Below are 25,389 nucleotides of genomic sequence, written 5' to 3'. Positions count from 1 at the left end.
TCTCTATCTATTTCTATTTTTATCTCTATCTCTATAATCCTCATATAATATTTACAACAAAAAATCGATCAACGCGTTTTCTCGTTTTTATACAATCTCAAGATAAATATTTCAAAGAACTGTTACGCTGTGTTCTTTCTTTGAGCTGCAAAAAATAATGCATGTAGCTTTCACAATTTGAGATAGCCCGAGCTTTCTTGAATTTCTGCGGAGATGAAACAAGCAACTCGCAAGAATGAAAGTCTGTTATGGCACGAGCTTTGTATGACAATACATAGTCCGTAGTAAAAGCAGCTAGATAGAAAGTCAACTAGAAATTGCTTCTTTTCATGTTTGCCATAGCTGAGCATTCGATGTACATTTTTCTTCACTATCAGTCTTCTACTTCTATATTTTTCTTCATTAATTATAAGCACTATCAAAATTTATTTAAAAAATAGACAAGAAATTTTTTATTAAAAAGTTATAAAAACATTAAGACACTAATTCGACAAAACTAGTTTATAATAAATAATAACAACTTCATATCTCTTTTAATCCTTTATCTTAGGTCAAGATTGATATTCGATACGATAAGATTTTGTTTAATTCTTTAAATAATCCTGCAGTGCATAATTATAATTAGCGGACTATGTGTTTACAATATGTATGTGAAATATAGTAAAAATATATGTTATATATTTAAATTGAAAGTATATGTAATATATGTAAATTAACTGTTACATACATTAGAGACTGTACTAATAAGATTAAAAAAATCAGGACAAAGTCGCACAATATCAGTTTATTAGTAGAATTCTAACCGCAAAAGATTTTTTAAGCATTAATAACCGGATTAAAAGCCATATAAAGATGAAACTATGCGATGGAGGGAAAGCACGAGCGTGGAGAGGAAGGAAAGAAAGCGACGAGGCAGCTGTTACAGTCCCATTGTAAGCCCGTCCGGTGCTCCGCAATTATTTACCGGCACGTAGAGACGGCGAGAAACATCACGCGAAAACACAGAAACGTCCGACGACTTATGGCGCTTCGAGACAGTCACTGATCGTGCCTCGCACGAATACGCGTCGCTTTTGCAATGCAAATCCTATGTCTAGCGCGTAATACGCCTCATTCGTCACAGCAAGCAATGCGGCGCCATTCACCGCGACGTTACTAAATCTCCGCCACGTAAACGCAGTAGCGTCATTCCAGATAAGGAATTAGCAACGAGGAAGCGTCAGCGTGAAAATTTCATTCCAACACGAACGCACGGTAGTTTTATATACGTAGGGAATATGCACCGACATATATAGATCATAATGGTTTTAACTGTATCAGCGAAAATACTGTTATAATACGCGAAACCGGTATCGCATGCAAAATTAACATTATGTAAATAATACGCGTGTTGCAAGTCCAGCCGCCTCAATTAATCTATGCATTTAAATATAGGTCGAAACCCCCACAGTTGCCCGTAATCAAGCCCGTAATATTCTGCTCGTTTAGCACGAAATTATTAATAGCATGCTACATATCACCGAATACAATAGAATGGAAAATCAAACAAGTGCGCAAGTGGCTCATTAAGTAAACGAGCGTTGCAAACAAAAAAAAAATATTATTTCATGGTGGAAAAACGTTGTTGAACTGATAGTTAAATATATCTCGCATTATACAAGTATAATTCGTGACGCTATATTTGCCCCAATTATATACTATATTTTTAAGAAATAGATCCCGAAACGGAATGTTAGAAATAATGAAAATCTGATAAGTATTAATTGACACTGTATAACGGATCCACCTAAAGTGAATCTTTACAAAGTGTTTTTCGTCGTTAAGAAGAGTATCACAGGAAACAACGTTGATGATTACTATCTCTGTTTCCTACTCTTAGAAACGAGCAAGAGTACGCGGTGGTGCTTTTACAAGAAGCGATCTCACTGTCTCCCTCTTCCGTTTTCTTATCCTAGAGACAGAGAGCTTTAATGAGGCCGTAGTAGTTCAAGCAGACATTAAATCGGCGTCTGGCCAGCTAACAATTCTTTCCTGACGTGCCGCGAGAGCTTTTTTAACATATACCAGACCAACTTGCAGCGTGAATATACGAGGTTTTTAGCTCTCGAGGCTCTCTCTAAAAGTTTTTATTTATTTATTTTTTTAACGTCATCCCGCCACTATCCTTCGGCAATTTTATGCGAATCATAAATCAACAAGTTTTTATTTTCACTGATTCATCCCGTCTAAAAGCTCAAATGAATATTTCAAAGTGAATGTATGTAACGCAATTTTGATTTAAAGCAGCATATGTTCTATGATGGAAACGTTTATAAGGTAATTGTATTGCGATAAACTGATCACAGGTTCGCACGATGTATCCTTCTATATCTCTCAGTTTGCCGCATCAGCAACTGCAAGAGAAACTACCCACGCGTAATTTCTTGATGAAGTGGTCGTTTGCGGAGCGACTTTAGACCATGAAATCATATTTGCGAAGACTTCGACGAGATGCCTACAAGAGCTCTCGAGTACGTACCTAGAGGGCTATAGAGCAAATGGTCATGCTCGGACTTCGTCATTACGTGTGAAAGCAAGTCTGTCCAGCAACTGCACTCAGAGTTACGAATCGAGAGTTGACACGGAATGACGACTTCGATGATCTTTGACGATCGATAGTCGCACTGATTTAGAATCTCAGAGAAACTGTTCTATTCACGATTGATTTCGCCGATATCGAATCATAGAGAAGCTCGGACGTTCGAAAATTGAGCGTAAAGATTAGATCGTCGATGATAAAAAAAAGTATACATTCTAATGCTTAAACCGAATAAATTAAACATAATCACACACATAACACATGTGTATGTGTTACTCGTTTAAACTAAATCTCGTGTTAATTTCCAACATATAATTAAAAACGCTTATTTTAATCGATGCAGAATCAAGGCATGTTGGTTTCATTTAAATATTAGATCGAACAAACATTCAAATAACGAGCCGCGGTGGAAAGAGACGCTTAATCGTATATCATAGTACCTATATGGAGAGAGATATACCGTCACAATAGATCCGCTTCTCGGTTTAGTCTATCGAACTCACGCTATGTTGCGGTTGCATGTTCATATTAATTGTCATCCAACCAGTACGCATTTCCTCCTGTAAATACGTCAGTATAGATACACAGCAAATATGTGATATTTCCATGACAAGTATATAGATGAAAGAAATAGACAACTGTACTGTAATATGTGGCTGATAAAAGTCTGATCTATAAATTTTTAAATAATTCCTTCCACGCAATTGTATTTTGCACACTACATAAAAATGATATTATTCAATCATATTTAATTAATTCCTTTAATTTAATTCATTTTAAACACAGATTTTAAGCATTGTTAGCAGTATGTATTACTCAAAGTATAATATTGTAAATTATTGTTTAACTGCAAATATTATGTATATAACTTTAATAAAATTATAAACATATATTTCTTTTTCTTAGTTTTTCAAGCAAATATTAATAAAAAGTTTTTAATATGAAGAGTAGATATCGAGTAAAAAGTATATACCGCAATATAAACATTATAATATTGGCAAAAAGATTTCTTGAGATAGGAGAGCCGGTTTCCGTGCCGTGTGTGTTTGGAGATTATACTCATCTCACCGGATTCACGTGTAATCACCGAAGAAAATTTCGACCGTACATTACGTCCTACAGAAATTACGGAGGTCCCACTTCGGGCGACGTGTCCAAAACTTGGTAATAAGCAGGTTAAAAATACGAGGGTACTAGATATGATATAAGCCTCAAGGTTCCGAAAATGGGGAGACCCGTATAATCTCTCTGCTTCCTTCTTCATCCCTCTTTTATGCGACATTAAGAGTAGTGTAACTCGATGGTATCGCACACTCGTCGCCTTGTTTTGTATCTTTAGGACGAAAGCTCCTCGCACCTTCACTATCCGGGCAATTTGCAGCGAAACGAGATAACTTTGTTCTTTCGAAACACCAGTTACACAGCTTCTTTCATCGCGTCGAATCGTCGCGCCGAGTATAAAAGCGACTTAGCACTGTATTTTGTAAGATCGGATTTGTAAAGACCTGACCGAGAATAAACATTCCTTCGTGCGCTCAGATAGCGCAAATCCGTCTTAAACCGATTGCCCGATCGCTGAGCGCTTTATTGAGCGAGCGATTAAAAAGTTTATTCAGACACGTCCGCGATACCCAGAGATTACTCGACGAAGTGATCGGCTCTCCGCAATACAATTGAGCCGTGAAAACGTGCCGCAAATGCGATCGTGCCAATGCGGGTCAGCCGGTACACCAATAATATAATATAATACAGTGTTATTGGCTGTACCATTTCCATTTTAATATTGGCCGAATTATAATAGTTAGCCAACAGTAATTACGGAGTAATAACGAGAGTTATATGGCCTTCATATTGGGAAATACCGTTATGCTGTAAATGGCTGTATCGTGAACAAGCAGGTTACGCTTCCTGCCGAAATAATTAGCATCGTTTCAGCGTCGATGTTTCTTATTGCTCGTGCGCGATTCGCTTCCTCAGGAAGTTGTAATACCGGTGGTTCGAATAACACGATTTCGCGTTATAATACCTTGTGAATACTCGCCGGTTTGGGTATCGTGAATAAACCTGATAATCCGACATTCCGAGTCCCAGCGTCAATTCGATTCGTCATGTCGATGAATAAATTGAGGATGCCTACCCGCGGTGCGCGCGAACTTATTTGCAAAGCTGACCGGTTGGTTGGGAGTTAAAACGAAATTGCCCCACGGCATAAGAAACCTGAGAGCGCATAAAGTTTATTACAAGTTTATCATGGGATCTTGAACCCACAGTTTTTCCCCCCGCCCACGAAGGTGAAGGCGACGAGACACGTTCGACCTAAAAATAAAACTCACGAGTCAGTTGTTGAATCGAGGTCGCACTATGAGAGACCTTGTCGGTATGAAACAAAGTCAGATTAAAATCTTTAAAAGGTTCGAATGGTGGCCCACGCATGACGTTGGCATGCAAAATATTTATTTTGGGGGCACGGTGGTCCCCAGAGGGGGAAGAAAAAATCTTAGCAATTCGTAGACGTGCAAAAGCTAAGCTTTCCTGAAATGAGATCGCTGTAGAAATATTTCAAATTTCATGTCATATCTGTAAGTTTCATCATGTTCTTTAATATTTTTATTAACGTAATCTTAACTTTTCATGTTTAATGATTTATTTTAAATAGGAGTAAAAACAGAACAATGTATTATATATTCATAAGCCCGAAAATTTCACAGGAATAAGAAAACACGAATTTAAAATTTTGATTTGATACATAAGAGTACATCTAAATATTTTTGCGTTTATTTCCATAATAATTAGACCAATTATCACGCAGCTTTTTCATAAGAGGTAAGGCGTAAGAGTTTTCACACACATATATACTTTCATATCTCATTTTTTTAAATCGAAGATACGTTTATATGTTATAATACTTTAGATATTGTATATTTATACATATATTTTTAACACGTGCGTCTGATAAAAATATTGAAGTAAATATTGAAGAAATCGGAACTATAAACGGCTTAAACACCGACGGTAATTGTGATCCTCGCTATCGATATGGCGCCTCCACTATCACTTGTGATAAATATAGAGAACGTCTCCGGTAACAGACCAAGACCGCCGAGTCGATAGATGCGAGTGACTCGATACGCGTGGTCACGATAAGATAACCTTCGTAGAAATGCTCGTCGCGTCTGGCAAATGAACCATACGTGGTAACGTAATACGTATAAGATGGTGCATAGCAAAGAGACGGGATAGCTATAGACTAAACGATGATAAATGTCTTATTACTTGCGCGTGCAAGTCGCGGTTCTGAACTCTGAACATTTATCAATTAAGCGCCATTTTCTCATCGATGAATTCGCCCAGGGTTCGCGAAACATAAATTATTATACATGAACAAATAATTCACTATTAGCATATACCAGAATTGTTAAAACCGAGCACATCAAACTTGTTAACTGGTTAATTTTACAGCACGCACGAGCGCCAACCAGGTTCTGCCCCGACAGGGCAGCATCCCGTTGAAGACTTACGATCGTTTGTAAGTACGTTAGAAATTGATCGTAGTTTTCGTCGGAGAATTGAGAACGGCGTCTCATCGTGAAATCCTGGCATGTCGAAGGTAATTAATTAACCGCGGTTCTGACGTTCTCACTGGCATACAACCAAAACTGCTGCAAGTATTGCAGGTTGTATCGGATATTTGTGAGAAATTAGCCAAGACTATCTTTCATGTATCGAACAGATGTACCAAACTGATGTTATCAAAAATACATATAGATTATTTACAGCAAACTACATTTCTAGTGATAATACAAATAGAAAAAGAAAATTTGATTACTATTAACGAAATAAACGATTAATATTTATTACTTGGTGCCATCAATAGTATGCTTTCATTTTACTTTACAATATATCGTTTTGAAGTGTAATCGACATTACGTCGTCCATTATCAGGGGAAGTTCTGCACAATGGAAAGCCAATTTTGTTCCAACAGCGGAAACAGTGATATTAACTTCGTAAACACGTACCTGAACAATGGAGCCTGTAGGGTTCGCATTTTCGTTGTTTGCTGGTTGAGCAGAAAACGCATCTGTCACCATTCAAAAATGGCGGATAGTCACAGTGAGGGTGTCAGACGGTGGCACATACGTACAGAGCACATTATAATAACTTGGCGCGAGAGGAGGGTATACACGCTCGTCGAACAAAATGCCTTTGTCATTTCACACAACAAAGCTGGACAGCAAAATAGGCTCGTACAGGATAAAACGAGGAGGAGGAGATGCGGGGAGACTTGCCGGTACGAACGACTCGGTAACCGCGAGGTATATAAACCGGAAACCGTACACCGAACACTGGAATCGTATTGCCTGGCTGGTCGCAGTTAACCGTCGCGCCTGCACCGTCTCCTATTTCGTCCTATAACGCACCGATAACGAATTCCGCTTTTGTCTTTTGTAAGAGACGTTATGTCTCTATATATAAAACTTCGCGACCGACAAAAATTAAAAGCTGATGCGAGAAAAAGAGAAATGGGGAGGAAAAGCCGAGCTACCGACGCTCCGTAATTTCATTTCACTGCGTATCGAGAACCGAGATGCATCACCCTATATCGTTAGGGAGCGTCTTTACTACCGCCCGCGATAATAGAACTTACGCGAGATGAGTCATCCGATGGGGTCCGTGCACCCCTACGGGATAGCAGTCGCTTCAATGAGGGTGGGTATGTAATAAACGAGACTTTCGCGAGGTCCAACGCACTGAGAGAGACGACGATAAAAGGGTAGTGTGGAAAAGTCCTGCGCTCTCGAGCAAAGTTGGATAGTAATTCCGCGTTACTCTTCGGTATCTCAAGGGATGCGGTATAGTCTCGCGACAATGACGAACGACGCCAGGAAAAGTGAGTCCGTTGCTACGAACCATTTTTTGTTACGTTCACTTCGATACAATGATCATTTACGCATGCGAAAAATATACAAATTTTGTTTGTATGATAAAAAATGAGTACGTATAACTAAAATAAAAAGCGGTAATATTTTCACAGGTATTATCCTCACTACGAAAAGATATATTTTAATGTGATCACGATGTATTGTACTTAATTCATACACATACACACGCGCTACCGATAATCATTTAAGGTGCGGAATTCTTAGACCGTTTCGTAATTCTGTACACATATTCCGAGATTGCGTTCTGATATTTGCGATAATAATTTGCTGTTCGCGTCGGAGATAAAATTTTACCAATTTGCTAATTTCATCGCGGATTGCATCGAAACATTCGTCAAGATAATCGACTTTCTAGAGCATTCAACCAATTACAGTTACGTCAAACCTCGGGGAAATTCGAGGGGTGGAATACAAAGGGGGTCGACGGTATACGGACGACAGAGAATGCGGCATAATCAAACTTCCGCTTGCGAAACCCCTACGCGCTTGCACTGAATTATGGCTGCTGTGTGTCCTATACCGTCATAGCTATGTAGCAATACGCGCCTTCATCCGAAGGGTGATGAGCAGTCGCGCCATTCAAAGTCATTTACGTATACAGATTATCGGATAATACATCTTCCCGGCATATGATTAACGACGTAACACTGATTATCTTTGAAAGTAACGTACCAGTTCAAATCCAATTCCGATAATCTTATCAGTATCGATACACTGCATCCGGTGTTTGTATGCGTGTCTGATGTCTCATCAAAATTCATAACATTTCAGAGTGACAAATTTACGTAATAAACTTTTATAGATCGAGTTTCCGATCGACGAATAGTTATTAAACGTTTAAAAACTGTTAAAACAAGATGCACAAATGGGATTTAAAAATACTTTGTACTGTCAACTATCACGACAAGATAATACATTGCCTGGCCGGACCACACGAGATGGTTCCACGTCGTGTGTTCTAACTTCCTCCTTCTTGGCGAGATATAAGTTGCTACGTGAATATAAATGAGACTAACGAGCTCTCTGTGATGTCGGTAATGATGCTGGATTAAGTTGAAGAGATGGGTCAGTACATACAGGCAGCTCCGTCGGATTCCACGTCGGTGCTGTCATGACTCGCAGCTATACAGTGCATATGTAGTTTTATCGCAACAGCCAAAGCGAGTATCTATAGCGTGCTTTCCACGCGGCTTGTCGTTCCGTACTGCCGCGAGTGATAAAAACTGCGCCAAGTATCGCGTTACGATATGACGGTCAAGTTCCGAGCGCGTAAACGTGAATAAAGAAAAACGGACATTATATAAGACGTCGCTATTCGCAAACGCATCGCGTTTTATATCCCGAAGCATTTCTTAGCGTCGTTATGCATAGAAACTCTTGATGCGAAGATTTGCGAATTGTTTTACTATAAAATATAAGGTCTCTTAAGCTATCTGAGCCAAATTATCAAAATATAATTTAATTTATTTCGTATCGATATGTTTACTTTAGATGTTTGCGTAACACTCGATATAACTCCCCGAAGCTTCGCGAATAATTACCACTACTGATTGACTATATTATCAATTATACTATAAAAAATTTTTATAATGGCTAGATAGCTTAAGATAATTATAAATAATTTTCATATATATTTTTTTATGTTTTGATAATTTGGCTCAGATAGCTTAAGAGACCTTAAAATATATTATAGTTCATAGATTACGACTGCAATTGGTTTCAGAGATTTTAATATAAATATGGAAAAATGCTTATAAAAAAATTATCCTTGTACAGATAGAACATGATCGCTTTTTCCTATTACATAATTAAATCGACATTAAATTAATTCAAAATTACCAAAATGTTCTATATAATAATTGAACAGTATATTTTCAACAACCGTCATTCGATAAAGGTGTGGAAAATCCGAATTGTCTGCGTCTTGGTTGTATCGCTTCATCTCGAAAGTTATTTTTCATTATAACTTTCTCGATAACGCGATATACTCGATGCGCGTACATATATACCTTCGATCCATTTTTTTTTTTTCTTTATAGTAGCTCTTCCACTATCAAAGGCTCGTAAGAACGTGCAGCCTGCGAGAAATCGAGGTGGTCCACTGACGAGCGTACTCCTTTATCATTAATCATACGTATCGGTCGGCAGACACGAGCATGAATAATTGGCAGAGCGGTCCAGCCGTGAATGGTTCTTTTCTCTTGAACCAATTACGTGCCACTGTGGATCCTGCCGACGCAGATACGATGATCCCCGTAATGATTATCAAAGAAGTTGTTTCACAACCATCTGGTATTAATGATTTAAATTATCTACACGCTATTTTTCCGGTCGCTCATTTAAAAAAACAAAGTCGAGGAAGGTGTTAAAAGATATGATTTTGATTAAGATCGCGAGTACGTGTTCAAAAGTCACGTTCTCCTCTAAAGCCGATTTAGAAATTTATACTATAACAAGGCTCTCCCTGCTTTCGTGCTTTCACACGCGAGCTCGTGCAAGCGCACGCGCATGCGATCCTATAAACTAAAAGTAAACTTTATGTGGCCAGGATTAACTCGGAATAAAAACTGCCGACGACGATCTCGCTGAGGAAGAAACTTCTCCCATCAGTCTCGTGATCACGTAATAATTTAAACGTCTCTGGGGTGAGAAAGTTTATTTCCTCGCAAAGCTCAAAGTCCAAAAAGCATGGTTCACAGCTAGCGACAATCTTTCTCCTGTTACCATCTTAACCGCAATATCATGTAAAGTTGTATCAGATTCAAAATCGAAAACATCATAATTGCACATTAAAACATTTAAATCGGACTAAAAAGGATGAAACAGTCACATCACGTTTATAATTGACAGCAGATTATAATCGGTCAAATCTCAAGCTTTCACACATAACGACACGATCTCTATCTTTTGATCTGAATCTCTCTGTCTGTCTCTGATACATATACAGGGAGAAAATTTTGTATTAAAAATTACGGTGATATGTAATAACTGCGGACCATTAGGAATCATTCTAAAGTGGTATGCAAAATTATAAAAATTACATTAATTTACGCAATTTGTACAGTTTTACATAACACTTTAACTTAGAGTGATCCCTAATGATCCACAGTTACTATATATATTATGGTAATTTTTAATAAAATTTTCTTCGTGTATATATATATATATATTTTTTTTTCTTTCCACTTGTTGAAAAATTTGACTACGAATTCTTATGAATGCCACTAAGAAAATTTTTAAGAGAAAAGTGATAATTATTCGTAGTACAATTATTGGATTGACCATAAAGTAATGTCATTTTTTACAATGACTAATGTTTTTGTATTTTTCAATACAAAATACTGTTCTTAAGCTATAAAATACATACATATTCTAAAAGCTGACACCTCAAGGCATAATTTAAAAAAAATTACGTTTGGTTAAATTTTCTTGAACTGGTTCTATTTTGAAAATAAGAGACAAGAAGGTATATATTCTAGTAATGTTTTTTTTTATTTTCGCAAAGGAAAAAATATGGAATAAATATTAAAAGATTTTTTGTCACTGTATATATCGCGTTTTTCTCTTTGCAGAAATAAAGGATTAAAAATTAAAAAGCAAAAACGTTGTCTATTGTAAAAAAAAGACATAACTTTTTAGTCAACATTAAAAACAATCTGTTTCATAAACATATAAAGAACTGAAAACACAAGGTGTCATACAACACTCGAACAAAATAAATGTAAAATGTTGAAATAAGATCTCACATACATTTAAAGACGAATTATGACGTGTATTCTAGAAATAACGTTAAGACTTCTTCAAGTGACACGTAACTCGTCTGCTCGGGAACAATGTCGGCGACAGTTTGACGGCACCACATGCATGAATATCTATATGTATTACACATATCTCTAATCTCTTATCTATTTGTACGTGTGTCAACGTAAAACACCTCGACCGGTTTCTTTTCGCGCTACTCTAATATTTCTATTTATTGTATAATGACGCAATATAATTTAAATGGTTTAACAGGACATTTTGAAATAAGTCAATGTTTTAAAAATTACTTTATCTTTTATCCAAACTACTGTATAATTCAAGTCCAAAAAAATAGAACAAATTTACTCAAAATGTTTCACAAAACACAATTTTTTAAACTTTTTTCTCTGCTGTAATTAAATAAATTCTTCTTTTTATTTCCAGATAAAAAATTTTATGAGATTTTCAATTCGTATAATTTATATTTGTTAATTATTTTGCCTTTTTACATATATTTTTTACATTATTTTTCGAACATCAGTTTTCTCATAATACTTTTTATTCTACAGACTCAACATGTGCAATATTATTTGAAATTTATATTTCCAATTTAGTGTAGTTTTGTTAAAACAATGAAATTTATTACAGTCATGGTACTCCACCGTGGGCAATAAAATGCGCCTCAAATAGGCCAAATAAAGCGAATGTCCTTGGGAAAACTAAGATTAAAGAGAAAACTATAGGATTAAAGCAGATTTTCCATGATGTTTTTTCATTATACATACTAGAATATGAAATATGAATTGTCAATGCAAATATTTTTATTCATTTTTATATAAACTGTGCGACTTAACTATACATATTACGAACGGAATAAAGTGTACCTTTTTACTTTTTTTATATGCAAGTAACATGAATATGTTAATCCGCTCGTAACTTTGCAGATATGAGAAAGCCCACCTTTTTTACAATTTCAGTATTTGATTAAATCACAGTCTCATAATAAGAAATTTCTTTTCCCACTTTTAATCCAACATACCGGAAAACTAAACGTAACTGAAGACGAAGTAACTGCAACATCGCGCATAAATTAGCATAATATGTTAATGACACTTGCAACATATTAGCATGATACAAAGACATTCACCATGCTACCTACTGCTTTCTTGTCCCGTGACTTCCTATATGACGCAATTAATAAATTCACCATATTACTCTTGTACGTTATCTTGCCGGATTAAAACACGCTCTAGAGTAGCTTGTATGTTCCGGCTACGTCGTTTGCAGAGAACGGACGGCGCGGCGGCGGAACCGCGGGTCGGCGCACCGTTTACGTAAGACAACGACAGTGGCGTAAAAACGAACGAAGGGGCCGCAGGATTAATAGCGAGCTCTTGGCTGCACCTTGGCGTTGTATCGCGTCGGGAACCAAATTAGCGAGGGGGCTTATTATCCCGGCTGCAGCTGTGCGCCGTCGTAATCCGCCGCCGCGCCGATGCTCTCCACCCGGGTGCGTGTAACCGAGGCTCTTCGCGGTACGTTATTGTCTCTAATTTAAACCGGCGATTTCCTGTCACTCCGGGTCGCGCAGCTAAGGTTGCGGTGCTAGTTACATACACGGTCTACGAGCGAGCAAGCGCGCCTACCGGTTGGCTTGAGAATAGGATTACGTGGGTTAGATTCAACACTACGCAAAGTAAGAGTCCGCGACAACAGTCACAGGTTTCTCAATTAGAGTTTATAAATTAAATATCAGTGTAAAGAAGAAAAAATGTGTTTATCCATTCATGGTTTTTGCCCTTAAAATTGCATACTTCATTATATAGATTATAATACATTTATCATGTTCACGATACTTTCATTATCATACACATTTACAGCTATATTATTTAAAATAGTTCTTAACGATAATTCACATAATGAGCTCTGTCAAATTGGCAACTCATTTTCAAAAAATTGAAAATTTTATATTTTAATAGTCCTATTTGCACTTAAATAATTTTACATTTCTAAGATTAAAAAATTGTTTAAAAATATTTACTATTGTTAAAACCTATCAAAATTAGCACTATTTGAGAATTGTGGAATTCCATAATTTAAATGACATTTTTTAAAAAATAAAGTACCACAGAAAGTTAACACCTCATTGTTTCGGGTATGATTTTTTTAACTAAATTGACGGAACGTTTTCTAACACCTATCAAACTGCAGAATTATTGCGAATGCAAATAGAACTGTTAATAAAACTTTCAATTTTTGAAAATGAGGTGCCAATTTCACAGAGGTCACATAATGTCGATTGAATAATTGTTTTATTTTAATCCCATCTCTCTGTTAACTGAGAACTTTGCAAAATTTTTATCGATTTGCTGAGCTTTCGACTTTTTGAAATTTATAACAAGTCTATTGCCGATTCGCAATATTCAATAGTTTGAGGCGCACTGGATATTGCTTTGGTATGCACGCGGAATACGCGTGGGTTTCTTCGATGCTGGCCACCGGCGACGCCATTGACGTCGCGAGGTGCATAAGCGGAGGAAGTGATCGTAAGATTCAAGAAAAGTAAAGACGAAAAGCTTTCTGTCGAGTAATATCCTCTTAGAAGATACTTTTTATAAAAATACAATTTCTCCAAACGGAATGTGTTTCATACTTGTTAGAAATATTCAAGCGAAAAGACATGAAAGATATAGCAGTCGAGTTGAAGTAGTCAGAATGTCTCTCTGGCGACGTAGATACTTTTATACTCTCCGAAATGTAGAGAGAAAGAGATTTTATACCTCATATTTTTAATATTAATAAATATCACATTAATAATACATTCAATTGACATATTCCGATATTCGTAATATGTTTTATTAAATATTTGATGTATTGTTGAATATATTTATTATACATATATTTTTATTTTTTCATATATATATATATATATATATATAAATACATTATATAATTATTTTTATATGTATTATATAATATGCATATATATTTTAAGTATTGTTACATATATTATTCAATCTCTCTTTAAAATTTTATACCTCAATAAAATAACCAAAATGTTATTGTGAAACACTGACCGGCGGTATTTTGGCGAAGAAAATGATTGGCGACGATCGGTCGATGCTACGCGAGGAAAGCTGTTCTTCTTTACCGCGTACAAACGATCTCTCGCGAGCCCGGCGGGGATACAACACGAAACCGGTCGAGCTATTATTTTTTTATGACGTAATTATCGTCAAAGCCTGCGCCCTGCGCTGAATTGGCCCAAGCACCACACTGGACCACTCTCTCTTTCTCTGCCACACCTTCCTATTCTTTCTATCACCCATCTCTACCATTTTTGCATCTCTCTCTCTCTCTCTCTCTCTCTCTCTCTCTCTCTCTCTCTCTCTCCCCCCCCCTCTCTTTTCTCTTTCTCTCACTTCCATCGTAATTGCTTATGGCAGACCAATCTTCAATGTTCTGATTTCGTTATAGACTGCAGGAGAGAATTTTAGCCTCGTTATTTCCACGTTATTAATCGACTAACTAAGAGTCGTGCAGGATTTTCACGCGCGAGCCCTCGCACATCCGGATTTTTTCTCAACGAACAATGTAATCACGTGCGACTCAAGTTACTCTCGAGGTTTTTGGATCTGTACAAAAGTACACTTCTAAGGATTCTTCGATAAAATATCATTTGCAGTAAACAGTAAAATAAAATATAGATACGGTTTCCGTATTCGCTTGTTCTCGTTATCGAAACAATATTATGAAAGAAGTATCGTTATTCAAATATGTATATCATTATTCAAATACAGAATAGATATATTGCAAGCTTTAATGATAGACACCATTAAGAAAACATTGGTACCTAACAGACGTTATTCAAATATATTTGTGAAGAAAGAAGATATATTTTCGCAGAGAATTTAATGGCATTGCAAAGAGAAGATTTCTTTCAAAAAACTCTCTGTATTCTTTTAACGACTTCTCAAGATTTCCTCAAATGTATATGAAATTCGACGTAATCTTCTCATAGCATTAAACTATATGATATGGTGAAACGATTCTTCAGAATAGAAGCTTTTAACGTAGAATATATAAACGAGGATGATGCCGACGGTGTTTTGAGAGGAGTGTGTTAAAAATATATATCCTCTTCTTTGCAGCCGTGATTCTTTAGGCTTATCGTCGATTTATTCACTTCTCTATATTTAGATAAGTCTCTGTTGCTTCTACATAAAATAATCTCTATGTTGTATGAATTAAACTCATACTTGCGTGGAGTTGCTTATTATTTTTTTTCTTTTAATTTTAAAGTAAAACAGTAAAATCTAACAAGCTAGGAAAAATAAATCCCTCTCCGTGTAAAATGCATAAAAGAAAATGTACGAGAAATGAGCTTACAAAAAATATTTTTTGTTCGACGCTAGGATTTCCGTGCGGATTTATTTCTCATTTGGCGCAGCTTTAGTACGGCAAGGGGAGACGCTGACCGTTTCATACTATGTTACAGTTGTCAAAATTGCATAATAAATGATACTGATCGTGGGTTGTGAATATCCTACAAAAATTCGTCCAATTTTTTTGTCGGGTGAAAATCTGACCTCTGTTCATTTTAAAGTGCATTGACCGACCGACGAATGAGTGGTCTCTGCTGAATGAGTACCAGATGCGAATATAGTTTTAATAGAATCTCGCGCTTCAAATTACCTACAACCCCGTATCTATCATATATTGCTGTTCTGCTGCTCTGTTCGGACTTTTATATATTGTTTTATCATAATCTTCTTAACGTTGTCAGACAAAAGGCTATTTAATCCACTTACACGCAAACGCGAACGGGATCGAACAATTCGTTGTATCACTGATTGAACGCAGCAAAGTTCGCGAAAGGATGCAATGCGATAAATTTATTAACCGTTCACTAACAATATTATGAAATTATATATTTATACGTACGATCTCGATTATAATATAAATTGTATTGTTAGAATTTTATTTATTATCGAATAATGGATTGGACTCGTTATCCTATAATATCACTATACACAATTTTGGCTTACTTCTGTAACAATGTTATATGTACTTTATATATAGTATATATGCAAGTTTGAAAATATAAAATTAGATTTCCGTTAATTTCGACGTATAGGCGTGAGATGTATAGTATCGATTCGATGGCATTGCAATTTACATTTGCCATACGAAAAATATACATACATATTTTCGTAATTGAAATACGCGTAGATTCTGGCGTAAGTACATGCAATCGATGTATGATATTAGTATGTGTATTCGATTATTCTCTGTGTATATATATATATATATATATATATATATATATATATATATAAATGCAGTTCTCTCTACCACTCTTTCCTTTCCTCCGCCACTCAGGAAATTAACTGTCAAGATAGCTTCAAAGCTGTGCATTCTTTGGCTCAGCGGTTGTCGATCCATGAGCGCATTGAATAAGAAGAAATACAGCAAGTCATTATGTAACAAATTGCACAACGAAGACAGCGAAGCTGCGCGACAGTAAATTTGAGTTTAAATAACTCTTTAAAGACGTGTTCCCTCTCTCTGCGTTTGTCGCTGTACGAGAAATAAAAGCCGAAAAAAAATGTAAAATAAATAATCCGATCGCATCCTATCTGACCCAAGCTTTAAAGGAAAAAAATTCCAGAGATAATAATTTCCCGTCAAGCCGCGTTCGCGTAATTAATTTTTCCCTTCTGCACTCTCTCAAAACTTTCGGCGATAAATAATTTTTCGAGAGCAGCGCAAACACAGTATGATCATTTATCACGAGTGTATTGTTACAAAGAAGCAGGCAGTTTGCTCCGCTTCTCAAAGTAGGATTTATACCTGCTGATGGGAAGTCCTTCGCAATGCCAGGTGTTTGAGATTATCTGCCTATATTGTTGGAAGAGATTTTCTCCCACGAATATCTCAAATACTTGACGTTATCGCTATTGTATACGGTCAAATAATCACCAATAAACATTCTAACTTTCATTTTCATTTAATTTTAAATCTCGCGTAAAATTTAACAAAATCTACGCTCCCTGTACTTGAACAAGACGTTTTTCAAAATAGTGAAAATTTTCATTTTTTAACTTTTTGCTTCTAAAAGAAAATTATGTCATCAATATAACTTTTCACTTATAAAAAGAAAATTATGCACAGAACTGGAATAATAATGTAATCGACATATCATTATGCTGTAATACTTTCATTAACATTGTTTCATCGCACCGTGCGAAACAATTATTGGAACTCGAATTAAACTGTCAGCTCTGTTTATCCATGTCGTCTATTTCAGCGATTACGAAATCATGGTCTCCTCTCGAAGATTCTTTGAATTATCGAGAGATAACGTTATATATGTATTACCCGCGGGTCAATGACTTAAAATTATTAGAAACTCACTTCTCAAAAGCCAAATATACGCGTAACTATAAAATACCATAAAAATAATCGTGTTCATGATCGAGAGTGTCTCTAAGGTGGAAAACTGACCGATGCGACGGTCGCATAACTGATAAGATAGTATAATACCATAGTAAAATCCGTGGGATTGCTTGTACGACGCGTTTCTGCTGATCGAGTCACAAAGTTCTCACCATTCACTCGTAGAATGTCGAGTGATCTGGAAAATCTTAAGACCGGGTCGGGTCAGGTCGGGTAAATCGGGTCGGATAAATCGCGTGATGACACCAGTTCACGTTTCTCAACACGTGGAGCGCGCAGCATACACATACATACATACATATACACACATATATATATATATATATATATATATATATATATATATATATATTTATCGAATATGCATGTTTTTTTTTTTGGCTAAGTGCACGTTCTTCACCTTTTTCATGCTCTACTTACTGCATAAGTGGTGGCGAGTTTGTGTTGGATTGCAACGGATGTAGATACTCATAAAAAACATGAGTGACATGTCGGATTGTGTTTACGAACAAGCTCATGTAAGTGGTAACGCGATCGGCCGTTTTTTCTAGACAAAACCCAATTAGGTTAGCACCGTAATTGAATCACAACGTTGTCCGCTCTTCTATTGGAAACATTCAGCGAAATAGGAATAACACATAGAGATACCGTGATATTCGAGCCGAATAAGCGTCACGTTGTGAAAGATGGACAGAAAGAGAGGAAAAGAGAAAACAAAGAGAGAAAGAGTGAGTAGCGTTCCCCTTTGCATATACATAGTGACGCTGATCAAATGGATGGAACTACTGAATGAAAAATGATGTTTAGTCTAAATCTGTGATGCACGACTCCACCATTCACCATTCGACGGTTTCGATATGCACATACATATCTAGCTTGAAATCAATATATTAATGTTTATTGATAACGTTAGAAATTATTCATACATAGATAAATATTGATGCAATATTAAAATTTATATGTAAGAATAGCTTGAAATAAAATATGATACGGACTTTAATAATTAAAATTAATAAACTACAATATATATAGTAAAGTTAGTTATAACTTGTTACGCAAAACTCTCTATTCTGCGGCTTTTCAATTCCGCGATGAACAAAGTTCTAGTGGGTTATCATAACCAGTCGGTTATCATAAATTCAGTGTATACTAGTCGTAGACACACGCGTTGTACGCGTTAATGCGCATACACGATGGAATGTGTTTTGCGCATACATCGCGCTATTTTACGACCACGAGCGACAGTGTTGAGATTGAGATACGACTGGTCTCATAAATAATACGCGCCGAATCATGCCCAAGTTGAAATCCGCCATTCTCGGACTCGGATGTAAAAATGAACGTGGCATATTAACTCCATATGGCTGTCGGAGCAAATATCGCGTTCGCGGTTCGCTTTCCTTCGTAAAATTAGATTTACTCTCGAGGATCACCATTTTTTGACCGCAGGATAGAAAAGAGGACGCGGCAGCTGCTCCTGCACGTCAAACGAGAGACGCGTTGTGTTGCCTTTATACTCTCTCTTCGGGCGACCATTTACCGACATATTTATCGTCATCTTCGAGTTTACGATCCGTTACAGACGCGAATGTGGCTACAAGGCTACAAGGCTCTAATACACAGTCTCTCTCTCTCTCTCTCTCTCTCTCTCTCTCTTTTTTGAATCGCAATCAATGAAAATGGAATTTGCTAACAATGATGGAGCATTTATTTCCGTTCAAAAAATAATATTGACGTTTTCGATCTAATTGTTATTCGGAATCATTTGATTTAATTAAAGATACACAGTCGTCATCTATGAATATTTATGTTTTTTCGAAAAATATTTCACCAATAACATATAGGTATTTAGGATAGGTCTAACATATACTTAATATATTATGGAGTGATAGTCGAGAAATCGGAATGTTCGAATCTTTTCGGGAAGCTTTTCAAAACTTTTTGGTTACATGATAAGTTCTTTAGCGACCAGGAGAGAAACGTTGAAAAGTTTTCTCCGACTAGATAGGCTAATTTTTCACTTAACTAAAGTGTTACGATCGCCCATCGATACTACGCACGAAGTACATTAATCAGTAATCAGTACTTATCGACAATGCTTAAGCGTATTCGTTCGATCGGCATTCCCAAGAACGGACAATGGCTAATCGTCGAAGCCACCTGTCCTCGTCATAATCTCACAAGGTGTAATTATCAAAGCGGCGTTAACATGCGAACTCGAATGGAATGGATCAAAGCACTCACGGAAATTATCTGTTTAATGTTTAATGGCGTGTCGTATGTCGACGATTATGCAACAGAGATATCCGGCTAACATCTCATACCCGAAACGTCGTCATTATAATTAAAGAGCAATAATACGCTATATGGGACACATTTGACAGACGAGCGACCATAAAAAAGGCCATGATTTCTTAACTCGTTTAATATTACTCTCGCGATTTTGAGATTTACATTGTCGATATAAGATATTATATCTGAAGAACATTATATACATTTGATTCGTATCTTTTGCATAAATATTTTATTTCGTAAAGAAATTGTAGGCTTAAATAATGCGGCAGATATTTATTCTAGATGTATCTTAAAAAATCAAATTTCTATTAACGTGTTTTGTACGTTAGTTGATCTACGACAATATCTCAAATGCATATAAATCCATCATAGTCTAAAATTTATGGAGGTGCCTCTTTTTTGCGTGCATTCCTTTGCCGCATCGATCGAGGTTAAGGCCTTCTATACTTTTAACGAGACGCCAGATGTTGCGTACTAAGCTATACGCAAATTATAGTGGCTATACGAAACTAACTAGATATACTACCGGTTAGAAGAAGTCAGAATTTTAATTCAATAATGCAAATGCGACGTTACGTCAATGATTTGTGCCGTTTGTGAAAATATGAAAACAACAAAGCAGTCAAATCTCTATATTTTTTGCATCTTCAACTTCATTATTTTTTTCACAGTCGGCTGTATGTATATTAATCAGAATTTCTAAAGTGGAAGATTTTAGGGCAATCCGTGTTTGAATCGCGTGCTGTTATTTACCGGCGAGCGTAACGCATTTATATTCCCTCTGTGAATCTACAAAAAGTCCACGAAGTTCAGCAGCTGATAGCAGCAAACCCTTGCAAAGGCGTTAGAAAAGCGTCGTGCAAACTTTACTTCGAACTGCTTACTTTGTTACTTTGTTACAACGGTTACCGCGCGCATCTGCTACATTTTGCCACACAGGGAAGCGATATACAACATATCGGTAGACTATAATATATTACGATTTCGTTTACAGATATTACGAAATATTTTTTAATAAATACCGAGATTAAACCCGGAAAGAAAAACGAATCATCTATTTTTCTAATATCAATTCTCATAATTATCAGTTTACGTTGCGTACACGTAACGATATTCTGGTTAAAATTCTTTGTAAAATAAATATATAATATAGATAGATACAATATGTATAATATAAAAAAAATAAAAAGATAATATAGGCGATATTAAAAGCACACATATGCTTATCAAGATAAAAATCTGTAAATTTTTCGATAAAATCCATTCCAGTTTTGCCTGTCAAGGACAAATTGAAGAAAGAACTGGTTTTTCACTGAACATCAAACTCGTTTCCTCGCAACAAAATACATGAAGGCTTTCGTCATTCAAAAAAATCGACGGAGCAATTTAATAGTCGCGGCAAAATTTACGTGTAATTAACATTAATAAAAAATTGAACAAAACGATGCATTCACGGTCGCGCATTTAAATTAATTATTTCACAAAATTAAATTCACCCCGTTCTTTTTATGTATTTTCATTTTATCATTATTGTTATAAAACAATTACGAATAAAAATGAATAAAAGAATAAGAGATACAAAAGCCTCCAGTTATTTGTTCCGATACGTTAAGATATCTCGCTATCGTAACATTGCAATGAGAAGAAGATAGATGCGTTTTCGAAGTAAAATTGTATGATCGTTCGGTAAAGGCAAGAAGAACGCGACGACTCCTCGCATCTTTTATTTTCGCTTCAGTGCACAATTTCTCCGAATCCCCTCCTTCCATGAAACGCCGAGTCTCCGTGTACCTACATACGGCGCAACGACGAATGAGAGGCCGGGCATCGTCGAAGGTTTGTTGATATACACATAGACACGAACGCATTCCCGATACTCGAATACGCACGAACACACATGTATGTACAAACATTGGGCTAGTAACAGCCAAAGTAAGCTTATATCATCGAGCTTATATCGAATATCCTAATCGCTGTGCCTCGCGTTTCCGCGAAAAAATTAGATTTTCTTTGTACAAAAAGTAGTACGCGAGACTCGGTGATTTTAAAACTCTAGGAAAAGAATTCGAAGAAATTACTAAAGCGAAAATAGACAGCCATCATCCGACATAATGCGTTAACATTATGTATTTATATTAAAGCCGGATAGTACTATATTATGCTTACACGGCTATTTGTCGTGTTGGGTATGTACTTAATGCGTATATTGATAAATAGATTACACGCATTATGTGTAAACAATATATAATCTATGTGAGAAAAAACTTAGAATGCTTGCGTGTTCTTGTTCTTCGTTTTACGTGCAAAGCTTTATAGAAACGAAGCAAGTTTATTCTATGATTTATTTTATTATATTATTTTTCTCATTTTATTTTTTATAATTATTCTTTTATTTTATTATTTTTTATTTAGTTTATTTGTTATTATTTTAAGTTTATTTATATTAAAATCAAACATAAAACATATTGAGTTACACGATACATGAAAATTTCTATATTTTTATTTCAATAAACCAATGTTACATACCGTTTTTTATTTGTATTATGACTATTACAAAAAATTTATCAAAATTTATGTAGGTAGTAACTTCCGCGAGTAATAATTTAAATGTAATATAGTGTTTTTATTGCATACATCCTGTTCGATGTAAAAAGCGTAGAGTTACATAAATTGTGTCAAACGATGTAAATAAATTTGTGCGTACAAACGCTATTAAAATAGATCGTAAAAAAAATATACATTCGAATTTTTATCAACATGCTCGCGCTAACCAAATTCAGATAAAAACAAACGATATTTTGACTCTTCTGTTTTCACTAGAAACTCAAGTGACGAAAATCAAGCTGCGAACGCAAATCACTATTCATTTCGAAATGTCAAAAATTATATTTAATGATCTTAACGAAAATAATATATATTAAAACTCGCAATCGTTACATTTAAATGTTCAAACTTGTGGAAGATAAATTCGTTAAAATAGTTTTCTCTCGTAACAAAATTAATTTGGGAAAAAGTATACGATGTAATTTGCGCGGTTGTAACTCGAAAAACAGTTCTTGAAAGAGCAATAAAAAAACTCAAAGCGTTTCGTCGAAATTCAACGCGCCGAGATTTTCTCCGAAAACTTGCTCCGTCGAAACCACGCGTCGAACGCGTTGTTTAAATGTTTCGTGACAGGACGATCGTCGATTTTGCTCGCTAAAAGCAATTTTATGCTGCGAATATAATACCGACGCATGAATAATCGAAGCTTTTCAACCGAAATTCTCATCGATCATTGTCTCGATCGCTTTTCATCATCAGTTTTCTCTTAAATGTAAAATATCGCGATGAAGATCGAAGAGATTCAGTTGTTATTCAAGGACGCATTTTATTAAATAAAAGGAAAAAAAGCAAAAATTATAATTGACAAAAAATCGACCGGCCATTGTGAACTGTTATTTTGGCACGATAATACCCGTCTCAACATGCATATCCCGTATTTGTAATTCACACAGATTGTCGTAATTTATGAATACTAACTATTTATCCTCTCACTTTACGTCGGTTTCGCATCTATTTCACACCGTTGACCGGTGTACCATGTACAACAGACGCGTCACAGGAATCGAACGCGCCTTTGTCTGGCGGAAGAAAGAAATGCACCAAAGATACTGACCTTGTTCTGCTTCGATCCCCACAACGGTGACCGTCCTCTCGCACACAATGCTATGACGACACAAGCCCCCTCTGCCACGCGATGTATCGTGTTTCAAGTAATCCAAATTCCTGGTATAATTCCACTCGCGTACCGTCCACCGAGTCTCACTGATGCTCGCCAAAGAAATCGTGTGTCACTGCACTTTGAAGTTATGCGTAAACGGTGCGATCTTTCCGCCGCGGAAAAATTCACTTTCACACATCCACCGCGATTCGGAAAAAACTCCGAGACCGATATCGTTAATATTATAGCTTCAACGTCGCCGCTCGATTACGCGTAACGCGCGCGGTAATAAACACATCGACAACAGCACAGCTCGGAGCTCTGCCTCCACGTGGAAGCGAGCGACCGCTGTAAACGTACGTCCGTCTCATCGGAGCGGCGAACTGAAACTGGCGCCGCCAGCCGCCACCGCGGACGCCGAACAAGGCGAGTCTCCCCCCCACTCCGCCATATCCACGCTCCCACTCGGTTTCTCTCTCTCTCTCTCTCTCGCTCGCTCTCACATCGTCGCACGATATATTCCGTCTCTCTCTCTCTCTCTCTCTCTCTCTCTATCTCTCTCTCTCATTCGCTCTGTATTCCCTTTCTTCAGCACTCTCCATGCCGCTCTTCGCTATAGTCCGTTACCCTCTGTGTCCCGTTCCCCACCTGCCGACCGCCTGACGCGCTCTTCTACGGCCGGCGACGATCCCTTCTCTCCACGGACGATCTTATACCGGTCCACACAACCAACCCGATCCCTTTTCCAACTGTAGTCCGGCGCGAACATGTTACCGCGTGTGCCCTCGTCACCATTTCCCTTCACCTCCCGCTGCTTCCCTCCCCCCCCTTCTGTCGAGCGAGCCACCCGCGTTATGGACCGTTGCGCATGATGCACGCAAGTTCGGATATCATGCGCTTCTTCTCTCGTTTCTCTTCACACGCGCACTGACCGGCGCGATGTTACTATTTGTCGATTGGAGGCAATCGGAAAAATGGACATGGGTGTGGAATTTAAATCCAAAGTGTTTTGTTGAAATCACACAACAAAACTCCGAAAAGAGAGAAAAAGAGGGTAAGAGAGATGGCGTGCGATAATAGGGAAGCGCTGATAACTAGTTGCGAATGGATACTCGACCGATTAATCCGTGTCGATGTGTCGACGAGGAGTTTTTGTCAGCTCGATGCAATCGAAAAAGGTTTTAATAGAGAGTTCGTAAAATAAATCATTGCGCACTATAATTATATCAGAGTTTGCGCAACATTTGCAGTAAATTTTACACAACATCAAAAAAAGCTATATCGAAATATTTTAAAAAATAAATCTAGACCATCAAAGAAAGAAAAAGTTTTATACGAAGACTTAAATTCGAGTTTATGTTACATTTATGCTTGTTATATCTGTCAAGACATGTTACGCAACGTGCAACGACTGGTAACAAATGCGCTATGCAACGGAATAATGGATGCATGTCTCATATTTCCGTACAACGTTGGGGGATGCACGAGCAAATATTATCTTATCCCACTGGTCATCTTTTTAAACAATTTATTATACAGAGTGTCCCGCGAATAAACCGACAAATTTTTAGAATGTTTTAGAAGTCATTTTAATTGTAAACAAAAAAGTTTGTTAGATCTATTCGGCTCAGTTACCGAGATATAGACAATTTTATTAATATTGTAGTAAACA

At 36.6% G+C, this 25,389-nt stretch overlaps 1 protein-coding gene across 3 annotated transcripts in view; it reads right to left on the bottom strand.

Moving 5' to 3' along the window:
* Positions 1-24,093, bottom strand: part of Kug (FAT atypical cadherin kugelei) — a 305,865-nt gene extending 281,772 nt beyond the window's left edge. For all 3 annotated transcript variants that reach the window (XM_072896201.1, XM_072896212.1, XM_072896222.1), the window contains exon 1: positions 23,673-24,093. The gene's annotated coding sequence lies outside the window, so the exon portion shown is untranslated. The remainder of the gene's footprint in view (positions 1-23,672) is intronic.
* Between the last annotated feature and the right edge of the window lie 1,296 nt (positions 24,094-25,389).

This window comes from Anoplolepis gracilipes, chromosome 1 (genome assembly GCF_047496725.1).
Source record: "Anoplolepis gracilipes chromosome 1, ASM4749672v1, whole genome shotgun sequence".
Taxonomy (NCBI): domain Eukaryota; kingdom Metazoa; phylum Arthropoda; class Insecta; order Hymenoptera; family Formicidae; genus Anoplolepis; species Anoplolepis gracilipes.
This window is presented reverse-complemented; position numbering and strand designations above follow the sequence as displayed.